Here is a 15,000-nt window from a genome sequence, read left to right on the forward strand (position 1 = left end):
CCTCCGGGCGTGGCTTCAATTGGGAAGCCGAAATGAAGAGGCAAAATATCAGAAATTGAAGGCAGAAATTAATTTTTTTTAACGATTTATATAAACATCCGTCAAATCATATCACACGTAAATCATCAAAATCTGAACAGTATTGAAGGAGCTGTGCTCCAAGTCCAACGCGAGTCGAAAGAATTGACGCGACCAAAGACGGAAATTCGTCCGAGTTGCTTTATTGCACGTATCAAACTCGGGTACTCTGAAAAGCCCGTTTATCGGGCAGCAATATAATATATACACATTTATGCCGGAGCGTTTGCCCGGGAAAAGCGAGACCGGGCATACCCGGGTGTCAAGGGCGAGTCCTGGAAAGGCGAGTCTGGACCTGCCCGGGCGTGCTGGACGAGGCCTGGCAAGTCGAGAGCGGGCATGCCCGGGCGTCCTGGACGAGCCCTGGAAAGGCGAGAGCGGGCATGCCCGGGCGTTCTGGGCGAGCCCTGGAAAGGCGAGAGCGGGCATGCCCGGGCGTTCTGGGCGAGCCCTGGAAAGGCGAGAGCGGGCATGCCCGGGAAAGACGAGACCGGGCGTGCCCGGGAGGTTCGGGCGAGCCCGGGAACAGCGAGTTCGGGCATGCCCGGGAGAGGCGCGTCTGGGCCCGTCCGGACGAGCCCGGCATGGCGATTGCGCCCTGGCCGCGTCCTGGCAGGTGCAAGGCGATTGTGTACACCCAGCGGTAACCGCTACACACGCCCCTCCAGAATCGACCTGCACCGGCAGGGTCAATTTAAGGGGGGTCCGGATGACCCGGCCGAAGCGACCCCTGGAGGGACGTGGGGGGGGAGGGGGGGGAGGGTCCGATGTGGTGGTGGGTGGTCGAGCGGGGGGAACTGTGGACCGGGGGGCGTCCTCGCCGCGGAGGAAGGGCCAACCGTGGTGGTCGGTCGACGTCCACATGCACCGGTTTGAGGCGGTCCACAGAAATCCGGTCCGACCGGCCGCCGAAGTCGACGACGAATGACTTGTCGCCCCGTCGCAGGACCCGGAAGGGCCCGTCGTACGGCGGCCGGAGTGGCCCCCGGTGCGCGTCATGACGCACAAAGACGTACTCCGCTGTGCGAAGCGCCGGGGGGACGTAGGACTGGGGGCCACCGTGGCGGGACGTTGGCACGGGGGCAAACCGCCGGGCTGCCTCCTGGAGGTCCGAGCGCTGGCGAGCGGCGGACCAGGGACTGGTAGCAGCACAATGTGCAGTGGTGAGGCCCACGCGCTATCGGAGCGCCGCATGATGCCGAGGCGCTCCAACACGTCGAACTCGGCCCTTGCCACGGCGAGCTTGGCCGGTTCGAGGCGGCGGGCCCTGGCGTAGACTGGCGGGCCCGTAGTGGGTATGTGGTGCTCGATCCCATGTCGCACTGCGACGGCCGAAAACGTCGGCCGCGTGAGGGCCGGGAATTCCGCGAGCAGGCGAGCGAAGTCGTTCGCCGTCGGGAGGGCGCATGCCAGTTCGGTCGGCGCGGAGCTGCTCATCGTACACGCCAGGGAGCTGAAGGTCTCGGCGTTGACAAGCCGACGTCGTTTAACGTCGACCAGCAGCCCGTGCGCGCAGAGGAAGTCTGCGCCCAGCAAAGCCATGGGGACGCTGGCGGTCACAAAGGTCCACTGAAAGCGCTGGCTGCCGAAGCAGAGGGTGACGTCGCACGGGCCGAAAGTGCGTATGGCCGATCCATTAGCAGCGACCAAAGAGGGGCCGCAAACGGCGTTCCGCCTGTCCTGCTTGGAGGCGGGTATGACGCTCAGTTGGGCGCCGGTGTCACAAAGGAAACGCCGCCCGGACGCTTTGTCCTTAATAAAAAGCAAGTTGCCCGAGTGGCCGGCGCTCATGGCTGGTAATGAACGCCGGCCCGGCCGTTTACCGACTTGCCGAAAGTGCACGGGGGTCGGCATGTCCGAGCCTTGTGTCCGAACCTGGCGTGGTAATAACCCCACGCCTGGTCAGGTGGAGGCCCCGGCCGTCGTGTTGGAAGCGGTCGGCGCGGCGTGGCGGCCGCCAGTTGCACCGGCAGTTCGGCCTCCAACCGCGCAGGGCGCTCGGGCGTCGTGGGCGTCGCCTCGGATGGCGGCGGGCTCCAGGTAGCCGCTCCGATGTGCTGGCCCGCCGAGGAGATCTGGTCGGCTTCCCTGGCGAGGGCGCGGGGATCTGTGATCGACGTGCCAGCCAGGGTGAGGCGTACCGGGTGAGGCAGCTGGTGAAGGAACAGCTCGCGGAACAGAAAATCCGGAGAGTGCTCACCGAGCAACGAGAGCATGTAGTCCATGCGCTCGGACGGGCGCGTGTCGCCGAGCTCGGGCAGGTCGAGCAGGCGCCGTGCGCGTGCCACCGGTGAGAGGGCGAAAGCGTCGAGGAGGAGCGTCTTAATCGCGTCATACCTGTCAGCAGCTGGCGGGCGCTCGAGGAGGCTCAGGGCACGGGCCGCGGTGGCGGAGCCGAGCGCTGCCACGACATGGTGGAAGCGGGTGTCGTCGGCGGTGATGCCTCGCAGGGCGAACTGGGAGTCCGCCTGGGCGAACCAAACAGCCGCGTGAGCCTCCCAGAAGGTAGGCAGTTTAAGAGCCACTGCCGTATCCATGTTCGGGGTCACCAATGAAGGAGCTGTGCTCCAACGCGAGTCGAAAGAATTGACGCGACCAAAGACGGAAATTCGTCCGAGTTGCTTTATTGCACGTATCAAACTCGGGTACTCTGAAAAGCCCGTTTATCGGGCAGCAATATATATACACATTTATGCCGGAGCGCTTGCCCGGGAAAAGCGAGACCGGGCATGCCCGGGCGTGCTGGACGAGGCCTGGCAAGTCGAGAGCGGGCATGCCCGGGCGTCCTGGACGAGCCCTGGAAAGGCGAGAGCAGGCATGCCCAGGCGTTCTGGGCGAGCCCTGGAAAGGCGAGAGCGGGCATGCCCGGGCGTTCTGGGCGAGCCCTGGAAAGGCGAGAGCGGGCATGCCCGGGAAAGACGAGACCGGGCGTGCCCGGGAGGTTCGGGCGAGCCCGGGAACAGCGAGTTCGGGCATGCCCGGGAGAGGCGCGTCTGGGCCCGTCCGGACGAGCCCGGCATGGCGATTGCGCCCTGGCCGCGTCCTGGCAGGTGCAAGGCGATTGTGTACACCCAGCGGTAACCGCTACAGTATCTTTAGAATTTCAATAAAAGCCACATTTAAGTGTGGTGCTGCGCACACAACTTGCTTGCCAAAGAGGTAGGCCACAACGCGTTTGATAAAACCAAAAGAGTCTTTATTATGAAAGATCGAACTGCAGCACTGAGCGGGCCCAAGCTTAGAGCCCGCATATATGTGCCGAGGCCAAGCCTCGTCCCCGGGCGTGGCCGATCGGTCGATAGGCGGGGCATGCATTCCAGTTCCCTGCCTGGACGTTCGCGCCACCTGCTGGTGCGCTGAATTCGTGTACCTTGCTTGTGTCCGCCACACTCGCCCCCCCAGAATGCCCGCGCACCTGAAGGGTGAGTTTGCGGGGAAGCCGGATGACCCGGCCGAAACGCCCCCTGGCGATGGGTGCCGGTCTGGGGGGTGGCGGGACGGCAGGGCCGGGGGGTGCCGGGGGTCCGACCGCCGGGGGGCAGCCTCGACGCGGAGGCAGAGCCGCTGGCGGGGGGTGGTCCGGATTGAGGTGGGCCGGCTTGAGGGGGTCCACGGAAATGCGATCCGGGGCAACGCCGATGTCGACCGTGAAAAACTTGTCCCCGGCCTCCAACACGTGGAAGGGCCTGTCGTACGGGGGCCGCAGCGGTGCCCGGTGGGCGTCATGCCGGATGAACACGTACTTTGCCGTGCGAAGCTCCGGGGCGACGTGGGAAGGCGGGCAACCGTGGTGTGCCGTTGGCACCGGGGCGAACCTCCGGGCGGTCTCCTGAAGCGCGGAGTGCTGTTGTGCCGCGGACCAAGGAGCCGTGGAGTCGGGGATAAATTCACCCGGTACCCGCAGTGGTTGCCCGAAGACCAGCTCCGCCGAGGACACGCACAGGTCGTCCTTGGGCGCCGTCCTGAGGCCCAGCAGGACCCAGGGGAGTCTGTCGACCCAGCCGCCGTCGCAGAGGCTGGCCCGGAGCGCGGCCTTCATGGAGCGATGAAAGTGCTCGCACAGGCCATTGGCCTGGGGGTGGTAGGCCGTGGTGTGGTGTAGCTTCACCCCGAGTCCTTGCGCCACCGCGGCCCAGAGCTCCGAGGTGAACAGGGGGCCGTGGTCGGACGAGATGTCCGAAGGGGCACCGAACTGGGCAACCCAAGTGGCGATAAAGGCTTGCGCCACCTCAGCCGCAGATGTCGTCGCCAATGGGACGGCCTCCGGCCACCGTGTGGTGCGGTCGACCATGGTGAGGAGGTGGGTGAACCCTCGCGAGGGGGGCAGAGGTCCCACCAAGTCGACGTGCACGTGGTCGAACCGCCGCTCGGGCACCGCAAACGGGGCCAACGGTGCCTGGGTGTGGCGGTGGACCTTTGCACGCTGGCACGCGAGGCACATCCTGGCCCAGTCGCGGACGTCCTTCCGGAGGCCATGCCAGACGAACTTTGCCCCGACGAGTTTCTGGGATGCCCTCGCGCCAGGGTGGGACAGGCCGTGGATGGCGTCGAACACCGGGCGCTGCCAGCCAGCGGGCACAATGGGGCGAGGCCGGCCGAGGGAGACGTCGCATAGGAGGGCCGTGCCCGCGGCGTCGAACGGCACCTCGGTGACGTGGAGGCCCATGACGGCGGTCTGCAAGGCCTGGACGCCGGGGTCGGCGGTCTGGGCCTCCGCCATCCGGGCATATTCGACCCCGAGGTGGACCGCGTGCACGACGGACCGGGAAAGGCAATCCGCCATCGGGTTGTCCTTACCTGCCACGTGACGGATGTCCGTCGTGTACTCTGACATGGCAGAGAGGTGGCGCTGCTGCCGTGCCGACCATGGCTCGGCGACCTTGGCCATCACGAACACAAGGGGCTTGTGGTCAACGAAGGCCGTGAACGGGCGGCCCTCCAGCAGATGGCGAAAGTGTCGGACCGCCAGGTGGAGTCCGAGCAACTCGCGGTCGAAGGTGCTATAGCGGCGTTCGTGCGGGCGAAGCTGCCGGCTGAAAAACGCCAGCGGTTGCCAAGCACCACGCACCCATTGCTCGTGCACCGCGCCCACCGCGTAATCCGACGCGTCGGTGGTGAGGGCGATCGGTGCGCCGGGTGCGCCAGCATGGTGGCGTCGGCCAGAGCCAGCTTTGCGCCCGCGAACGCCGTGGCCATCGGCTCCGACCATGCGATGTCACCTTTGCCCGGCTTGCCCCGGAGGGCCTCGTGCAAGGGGCGGAGGAGCTGGGCGACGTGGGGCACGAAGCGGTGGTAAAAGTTTACCATGCCCAGGAACTCCTGGAGCCCCTTGATCGTGCGGGCCCGCGGGAAATCCCTGACCGCCTCCACCTTGGCCGGTAAAGGGACGGCCCCGTGCTCGGTGATGCGGTGCCCCAAGAAGTCGATGGTGGTGACACCGAAACGGCACTTGGCAGGGTTGATGATGAGGCCATGCTGGCCCAGGCGTTCGAACAGCGTGCGGAGGTGGAGCAGGTGGTCCTCCCGGGACGCGCTCGCGACTAGGATGTAGTCCAGGTAGACGAACAGGAAAGGTAAGTCACGCAAGACGCTATCCATAAGCCGCTGGAACGCCTGAGCCGCATTCTTCAACCTGAAGGGCATCCTTAGAAATTTGAAGAGGCCGAAAGGGGTGATGACGGCCGTCTTCGGGACGTCGTCCGGTTGGACGGGGACCTGATGGTAGCCCCGGATGAGGTCCACCTTCGAAAACACGGTCGTGTTGGCCAACCGGGTGGAAAAGTCCTGAATGTGTGGGACCGGGTAGCGGTCGTGGGTGGTGGCATCGTTGAGCCGGCAGTAGTCCCCGCACGGCCGCCATCCCCCGCCGGGCTTCGGCACGATGTGCAGCGGGGAAGCCCACGCGCTGTTGGAGCGCCGCACGATCGCCAGCCGCTCCAGCATGGCGAACTCCGCTTTCGCCACCGCGAGCTTCGTGGGCTCGAGCCGGCGTGCCCAGGTATAGACCGGCGGCCTGACCGTGGGGATGTGGTGCTCCACCCGGTGTTTAACGGCCACCGCTGAGAAGGTGGGCCGTGTGAGGGCCGGGAAACTGGCGAGGAGGCGGGTAAAGTCGTCCGCTGCCGGAAGCGTACAAACCAAACTCGCCAGGACGGAACCGTCCAGCAAGCCGCTTGGCAAGCCGCTCGGTGAGCCGCTCAGTGAGCCGCTCAATGAGCTGCTCAGCGAACAAGCGAGCAAGCTAAAGGTTTCGGCCTGGACGAGCCGTCTGCGCTTTACGTCGACCAACATTCCGTGCGCACATAGGAAGTCCGCACCGAGCAATGCCATTGGTACGCTAGCGGTCACGAACGACCATTGAAAGCGCTGCCCTCCGAACCGCAGGGAGAGGCAGCGCTTCCTGAACGTGCGGATGGGTGTACCGTTGGCGGCAAGCAAGGCGGGGCCCCGGCCCGCGGTTCGCTTGTCGGACGTGTAGGCTGGGATGACGCTTACCTGCGCTCCTGTATCGCAGAGGAAACGGCGCCCGGACAATGTGTCCGTGATAAAGAGGAGGCTGCCGGAATGGCCGACGCTCAGGGCCGCTAACGAGCGCCGGCCCGGTAGTTTCCCGACTTGTCAAACGAGCACGGCGGGCAACACTTCTTAGCCTTGTGGCCGAACCTGGCGTGGAAATAGCACCAAGCTTGCGGCGGCGGGGGCGGTGGTTTTCTCGGTGGCGGTGGTGGTGGTGGTGGTGGGCGGGGCGCGGCAGCGGCCACGAGGGACGCTGTAGCCTCTGCCCCGGGATCGACGACAGCAGCACCGTAACTCGACCGCGTGTCGCAAGCCGTGAAGAACTTGTCGGCCTCTACGGCCAGGGCGCGGGGTTCCCTTATGTTGGAACCGGCCAGCGCGAGGCGTACCTGTAGAGGCAGCTGGCGTAGGAAAAGCGCCCGGAATAAGAAATCTGGGGCTTGGTCACCCAGCAGCGACAGCATATGATCCATCTGCACGGATGGTCGTGTGTCGCCGAGTTTGGGAAGGCCCAGGAGGCGGTCGGCCCGTTCGATCTCCGTGAGGCCGAACGTGGCGATGAGGAGATGTTTGAGCGCCCTGTACTTGTGGTCGGCCGGCGGGTGCCGCAGGATGGACACGACTCGGGCGGCAGTGCCGGGCCTGAGGGCGGCGACCACGTGGTAGTAACGGGTCTCGTCCGCCGTTATGCCTCGAAGCTGAAATTGTTCTTCGGCCTGCACGAACCACACATCGGCCTGTGCTTCCCAAAACTCTGGGAGTTTTACCGTGACGACGTTGTTGGCCATGGCGCGTTCAGTGGTCAGCAACGGCCGAACCAATCGGGGTCACCAGTGAAGTGTGGTGCTGCGCACACAACTTACTTGCCAAAGAGGTAGGCCACAACGCGTTTGATAAAACCAAAAGAGTCTTTATTATGAAAGATCGAACTGCAGCACTGAGCGGGCCCGAGCTTAGAGCCCGCATATATGTGCCGAGGCCACGCCTCGTCCCCGGGTGTGGCCGATCGGTCGATAGGCGGGGCATGCATTCCAGTTCCCCGCCTGGACGTTCACGCCACCTGCTGGTGCGCTGAATTCGTGTACCTTGCTTGTGTCCGTCACAACATCACTGTTCATATCGGTGAATATTATTCTATTGTGTTTCAAATCGTGATATCAACTGTACGCTTTCTTTGGGGAAAGTAATTGAATGATTTTTTACCTCTTCTTCGGCTTAGCACTTCAGGATAGACGACATTGCTGATAAAAGTTGCTTTTCTCTCTTTGAAGTTCTTGGCAAACATTTTCATATTGTCACTGCTGCCAACGCGACTCATGGCGACATAAAGCTGTCCATGGCTGAAGACATCTGTTTTTAGGTAGATGCCTCCCTTTTCTAATGTCTGACCTTGAGCCTTGTTACTGGTCATTGCAAAGCAGAGTCGGACAGGGAATTGTTTTCGCTGCATCTGGAAGGGGAACAGATTTTCGGATGGAATGATTGGAATCCTGGGTAGGAAGATGAAGTATGAAGTATGAAGTGGCACTCCGAAGGGTTCTGATGCAAAGGGTTCTGATGTTCTCTCGTTCACAACTAGGTCAATATAAGGAGTTCTGTGTACCTCAACACTTCGTGCCAAGTCGACGATTGAAAAACAACTGAACTAAATGTAATTATTCTCATGCGCCGTGAACGGGAGTGGTAAAATGGCCGATCTGTGGCTTCAGTTCCTTATCTGACGCCAAGTGGCCAATGAGCCATCAACCACGGGTATCTCTTATCTTCCCCCATCCAAAACCTTGATCTTTTCTACCCCCGCTAATTTCACCCAAAATCCTACACTTTTTTTTTTTTTTTTTGAAATACCAACTTCTGTCCTGGAAGTCTTTGGTCCCCTTGTGTTTTATACCTCTCCCCCCCCCCCCCACTCCCCTTCCCACGCCTCCTCCCCCCAAGCCCTCTCCCTCCCACACTTCTCCCTGCTCTCAAATGTTGTGTTTGTGTGCTTCCCCTTCTCTCCCCATCTTGTCTTCCACTCCCTCTTTTTATATATTTTGTTTGTCTGGTCAAATAAATAAATAAATGTTAGCTCCTTGGTGAAATAAATGTTAGCTCTTTCACGAGCCTCGATTCAGTATACAAAAAAAAAAAGAAGAAAAAAAAATCGGATCTTGTTTCCAGCATGAGGCCCAGTAGCTTGTGTCGCATCGATGAGATTCGGCATCAGGTTGTCCACGATGTAACGACTCCCATTGCAGGGGCCATTTTTAGGGTCAAAGTTTCGCAGCAGCATGATCGGAGCTCCCTTCTTGAGGCAGAGTTTGTGAGGCATTCCTGATGCACATATCGAGTTGAGGAATTCTACTGGATATTGGTGTCTGTTCTCTACTTACATTATCTTGTCGCTGCTCAAGTAGACAGATTCCTTCCCAGGGTATTGCCGCAGTACGATCGCATTCACTTCATCAACCGCCTCATTCATAGGACAGAGGATGGTTCGGCTGCAAATCCAGTTCCTGTCAGCATGCAAGGTGCTCAGGTTGCTGAATATGATGTCAGTGAGGCTGTGGATGTTTTCTCCTTGGGTCAGGTAGTCCTCCTTGACTTGAACTTTAAACTCGCTGATTTCTGCATCGATGGGTAGCCTTCCCTCTCCAATTCGCACAAGTTCATTGGCAAACTCTTCATCTCCACTTCCCGTGTTATGCACCCGCATGTTCTTTGTCAGCCGATGCACCTGGACTTGACTCCAGAGGGGGCACTGCTTCAGGGTTGCAGCAACCGTGTCAGCGCGGCCTCCTCTTCGGATGACAGGCAGGATCTGTCTCCAGTCTCCAGAGAAGATGATGGTGATACCTCCAAAAGACCGATCTGTCTCACGGATATCACGGAATGTCCAGTCCAACGCTTCGATGGTACGCCTGTCACACATGGAGACTTCATCAATGACCAAGAGATGGCATTGCTTGATCAATTGCCCTGTACTGTCTCTCTTGGTGATGTTGCACAAAGAGTCCTCCTTGATTCATAGCGGTACTTTGCAGTGAGAGTGAAGCGTACGACCATTTGGAAGAAGGGTTGCTGCAATTCCACTCATAGCTGTGGCGAACGCAACTTTCTTCTCAGAGTGAACTTGAGCCAGCAGTATACAGATGAGAAAGGTTTTTCCAGTACCTCCAGGAGCATCCAAGCTGAACAACTGACCCTTCTCATTCCTCACCGAGTCGATGACTGCTTCATAGAACAGATGCTGCTCCTCATTCAGCTTTGGCTGATTCTCAGTGACATACCCTTCCAGTTCTTGCACATTGTAGTTGGTCTCTTCTTCGATGATTCTCGCCTGCTCAAGTTGCTCCGCAAGGGCCCTGTTCGGTTTAGGAAGCTGGAAGTCTTTCTCCAGATCAAGCCCATGTAGCGGAACAATCATTTGAATCTGCAGCAGGGTGGTTATGCACTGCAGCTTCTGTTTGTTCCAGCAGGTTGTGCTTGTGAAGGAGATCTTCCATCAGTATCCCCTTGTGGGGGTTCCAGAAATCTAACGGATTCGCAGGTCGCACGAAGATCAGGATGTGAGTGAAGACCTCACGCAGTGCGGATCCACATCTGATGGAGGCAGCTTCTTCCATCACTCGGTCGATTTCGGAGTCATCATCGAGGAGGCCCATGGCAAGGCAGGCAGCTTGGTAGGTGGGATGCTCCACTCCATTGTAGGCTCTCAGGTCTCTGTAGGACTTTGGTCCAGCCACCGTGTGAAGCAACGTCCGCATGTAGAAAAGCTCGCTCTGCCTTGCAGTCGGGTTTATGACTGGAATCCTTCCAATCATGTCTGAGCAGGCTTGGTTGGCATCCTCATCACTGTGATTCAGTTTCGTCACATGAGCCCGCTTCTTCCAGGTATTCTGCACCCACCTGAAGTGCTTAAATACATCAGGGTAGGTGATCTTCACTTCAGTATTCTGGTTCAGCTTGAAGAATTCTGTGAGCTTTGTTTTTGGTGGACCATTGTTGACGATGTCATGCAGATCTTCTGGTTGGAACAGGATGAGTTTCTCATCTTCCAAGTGGATTGGAAGCTTCTGCACCGGAGGCTTCATCTGCTGAATAGGGAACTCATACAGGCGCCAGTAAGCTGCAGAGGCACTGATGTATCTCGCATCCACAAAGCACTGTATTTCGTCATTGGTGATATCTCTTTCTTCTTTGTTGGCCAGCTTTATGGTAACACGGTCGCTGCCCTTGGTCACATATTTATATATGTATTTGACACTGAATACTGAGTTCACAACCTCGACGTTTATGTGGGCATTGTATTTCAAAGACAGCAGCGGGTTGAAGGGCACAGTCCATTGGTTGTTGATCTTGACATCCTGTCCTCGCACCTTCTTCTTGTGTGTCTGACCACCTTGGGCTGGTCAACGGTGCCGATAGATTGGGTACGTAGAGTCCGTCACCATGGTATGCTCTACAAAGCATTTTGGGAAGTTTTTCTCGCATTCCCATTGTGGAGACATGCATGGTGAACTTTGGTTTAGAGCACCGCGCGGCCCATGTATGTTGTTGCGTGTGATTATATCATGTAGTTTTGGGTTGATATGAGGATCAGGAATCTCGGCTGACACAATGCGATCAATGTCCTTGGGCTCACGTGGCCTGTCTTCATCAGCAAGTATCAGCAGGATGTGGCAGTGTGGGAGTCCACGTTTCTGATCCTCCTTCATGCCGAAGTACCCCACCACTTCTCCAAGCGTTCCGCTCTTCAGATCTGCCATGAGAGATTTAAGCTTGATACTGAAGACGCGTGCAGTTAGGTTCGGTCAGGCCGGTCGCAGGGCTGCTTTTTGAGGAAAAGTGAATTTCTGATCTCTGGCCACTGTGGGTTGCAGGTAAATGTCACAAACAGATCAAGTTTCCCAAGGGATCGGACAATGGCCATAGCATCTTGAAAGGCTTCAGCGTACCATCGAGGAGAGCCATAGATGTATGGTGGTAGGATAATCTTTGTTCCAGCCTGCATCTCTTCTTGGTGATCTATAGCATCCATCAGTCCTTGGTACTTGTCTGCTCGGATCATCTTCTGGTTGTTCCTTGCCCACCGAAGTCTTGACGCTTCAGCCTTGGCATACTGATCGCATGCGTACTGCTGAGTAAGTCGTCGACACCTCATGACCTGATTGAAATTTTGATCTCTGATCTGAAGGCGGAACCTTGCGAACTCACTTGGGGATATAGTGCCTCGGCCTTTTGCATGAGGGATGTCGATCTTGAATCCTTCTTCACCATGCGGGAACATCAGCACATAGTGAAGAGGATCGTAGCTCTGGTGCAGCTCCGTGATGGTTTGAAGTCTACCTTCACGCTTATAGAGGATGACGTTCAAATGATCCACATGCTCACCGGGTATGATGATGGATACCTCGCTTGCCTGCGGGAGGTTGTAACGTTGAGCATGCTCACCTGAAGGCCGCTTTCTTGCATCCAGAACCATGGTGATGTTGTTGTCTGCTTCCATTAACTCAAAGGCAGATTTCAGAGACTGGATGTAGGGATTGTTCTGACGCAGCCAGTCTTGGAGAGTCTGCAGAATGTCAATATCACCGTTGAGCTGTTAATTAAATCGCAGTCGGTTTTCCAGTTCATCACTGTCATGGAACCATATTTGAGCGAACGTTGGATGTGATTGATCACTTTCTGGCTGGAGCAGTCCAATGTGATAGTAGACTTTACCTTGAACCTTCACCATGGGGCTGAATCCTGGCATGAAGTGCTCCTTGATTCCGATCGATGCCATGGCCAAGGCATTGTTGAACTGGCGTATCTTCTCAATAAACTCCTTTAGGTCGAACAGAACTTTGAAATCTTCAGGGTAGGTCTCGAGCAGATTTATTGCAATTTTGCCATTCTCACAGCAGAATCCAGGTCGTTCGTCATTCCAGCAGTGGGCCTTGCAGAAGGGGCACTTATGTCCTGTATCATACAGACTTGGCAGCTTGTGACCTTGCTGCTTTGCTGGATAGTCAGCTCCTCAAAGTGCTGGACATCAAACACTGCTCTAATCCTCCTCTTTTGCATTAGAGCCACTTTAAGCTGGACTTTCCTGGCGCTCTGGTGTGCAGCTGTGTTACGATCTTGTTCAGCAGATCTGTATCCTCGGACTGCCTCCGAGACTGGTGTGCAGCTGTGTCACGTCCTTGTTCACCAGATCTGTATTCCTCGGACTGCCTCCGAGACTGGTGTGCAGCTGTGTCACGTCCTTGTTCACCAGATCTGTATTCCTCGGACTGCCTCCGAGACTGGTGTGCAGCTGTGTCACGTACTTGTTCCTGCCTCCGATAGTCCTCGTCTAGGCGAGCCTTCTTTCTTGCAACAGCTTCCTTGGACGTTTTCGTTTATGATGCTTTCCGTTTGGGAGGCATTTTACCGGTTTATCTGAAACGGTACCCGCCCAGAAACACATACCAGAGAAAGCAAATCGTTTTGGCAATGGCCTCTCCAATACTGTACCCGTTTGTGACGTTTGTCACATTGTCTCCAGTACCCGTTTGTGACGGTTTTCATTGTGACGAAAATATTCGAATTGCACGAATATGTGAATTGTGATTGTGTTTCATTGTGATGTTTGTGCGGCACCCGGGAAAATAACGTCATGTGGGAGTAAGTATCAGCAGGATGTGGTAGTGTGGGAGTCCACGTTTCTGATCCTCCTTCATGCCGAAGTAGCCCACCACTTCTCCAAGCATTCCGCTGTTCAGATTCCGCCGTGAGAGATATAAGCTTGATACTGAATGCGCGTGCAGTTAGTCCTCCCGATGTCGTATGTACTCCCGATACGTGTTTCCTTCATTGTAAAAACTTCCAAATCAACAGTTAAAAGGATTTTGAGCCGATAGGTGTTATGACCTTGGCAAGATCGATGGAGACAGCGATCTGTTAGCGTATTCACTGATTACTATTTCACCGATTATTTTCACCGATTACCGGCGTATTTTGGCCGAGGTCATTATTTACTTTTAATGATGTTTATATACTAATGATGTTTATATTGGTTTTGGGTCGTCCTTTCCACATATCTCATGGGATTGTTAGTTGGAGAGACGGCCATGATGGCGGGGAGCGAGGGGGTTGGAATTCTCTCAAGCAGGGATTCAACCCATGTCCTTATAAAAGGTCTTTGTCCGAGGTCACAGAGTCTGTCTGTCCGTTCGAAGGCACCATAAAAACTGCTGAACTGATCGCAACGATATTTTTGGGTGGGTAATCCTGGGATCTCCAGGAGTAAAATAGGCTATTTCGTTTTCCCAATTTCATCTTTGGTCTCTAGCATTCTCAGGTTTGGACTCTCACATAATATCCGTGTTCGCACAACATTCATTGTGACGATGTTGTTTTCCCGGGTGCCGCACAAACGGTTGCACCGATCGCTGCACGGCTGCACCTATCGAACTCGGTGACCTCAGACATAGACCTTTTATTATTCCTTTAAACCTTTTATTAAATTTAAATTTAAATTTTAAAATTTTAATATTCCTTTAAACCTTTTATTAATTTTTTTAATTAAAGACCTTTTATTTTATTTTATTGTTATATTATTCCATCGTGTTTCAAATCGAACAGGAATTGTGAGGAACAGAAATGAAAAAATGAGGTGTGTGTTTGTGTATGTGTTTAAGTGTATGCGTATGTGTGTATGCATGTGTGTGGATATATATATTGTTGAGATTTTGAGAACTGTGTGTAAATTGTGTAGATACCTCCAATTGTAGTGTCAAAGATCAAAGGTCGTCTGTAATTAGGCCATCGCACACACGTAGCAAATCTTAAGTTCCCCTCGTAGTTATGTCCTTAATACATGTAGTTGAAGGCTCTGTGACCCACTAGTCATTGCGTTGCATCAATTAAATAAGATAGATCCCCTTTCACATCTTCAAAGTGCCAGGTTTATCCACTTTGCTGCAATTGACTCCTTTATCCACTTTGCTGCAATTGACTCCTTTATCCACTTTGCTGCATTTCATTCCCCGTCCACTGTTTGCTGCATTTGACTCCATTACGCACGAGGTAACCAACGGAGAAGAAAGGCGTGTCTCCACCTCATCATCGGAAGGAGGAGTCAGCCAAGCGCGAGGAACAAGGCGTGGCTTTGCCAACGCGTCATCAAGAGGGGCGGGATCGGTAGCCCTCGTGACCAATCAAGGTCGAGGCGAGCTGACCGAGGGGCGTTTCCAACGCACGCGGGTAAAAAACCCAAAAGCACGTTATAAAAGCACACGTGCGGGTTTCTATAGGGTCCAGAGAAGTCATAGGGTCCTGGAGAAGATTGAGGGAGAGGGTCCGGAGAAGATTGAGAGAGAGGTGCGGCAGATGCGCGATCCAGCTAAAGCAGCCAAGAGAGAACGAGACGTGAGGGGGTGCTGATACTGCAGCAAT

The 15,000-nt window shown here is 56.1% G+C and overlaps 1 protein-coding gene across 1 annotated transcript in view; it reads left to right on the top strand.

Annotated features, from left to right (window-relative positions):
* LOC137425329 (uncharacterized) overlaps positions 1–15,000 on the top strand; it is a 106,486-nt gene that overhangs the window by 574 nt on the left and 90,912 nt on the right. The window lies entirely within an intron of this gene.

The sequence above is a fragment of the Myxine glutinosa genome, chromosome 1 (assembly GCF_964187855.1).
Source record: "Myxine glutinosa chromosome 1, kmMyxGlut1.1, whole genome shotgun sequence".
In the NCBI taxonomy this organism is placed as follows: domain Eukaryota; kingdom Metazoa; phylum Chordata; class Myxini; order Myxiniformes; family Myxinidae; genus Myxine; species Myxine glutinosa.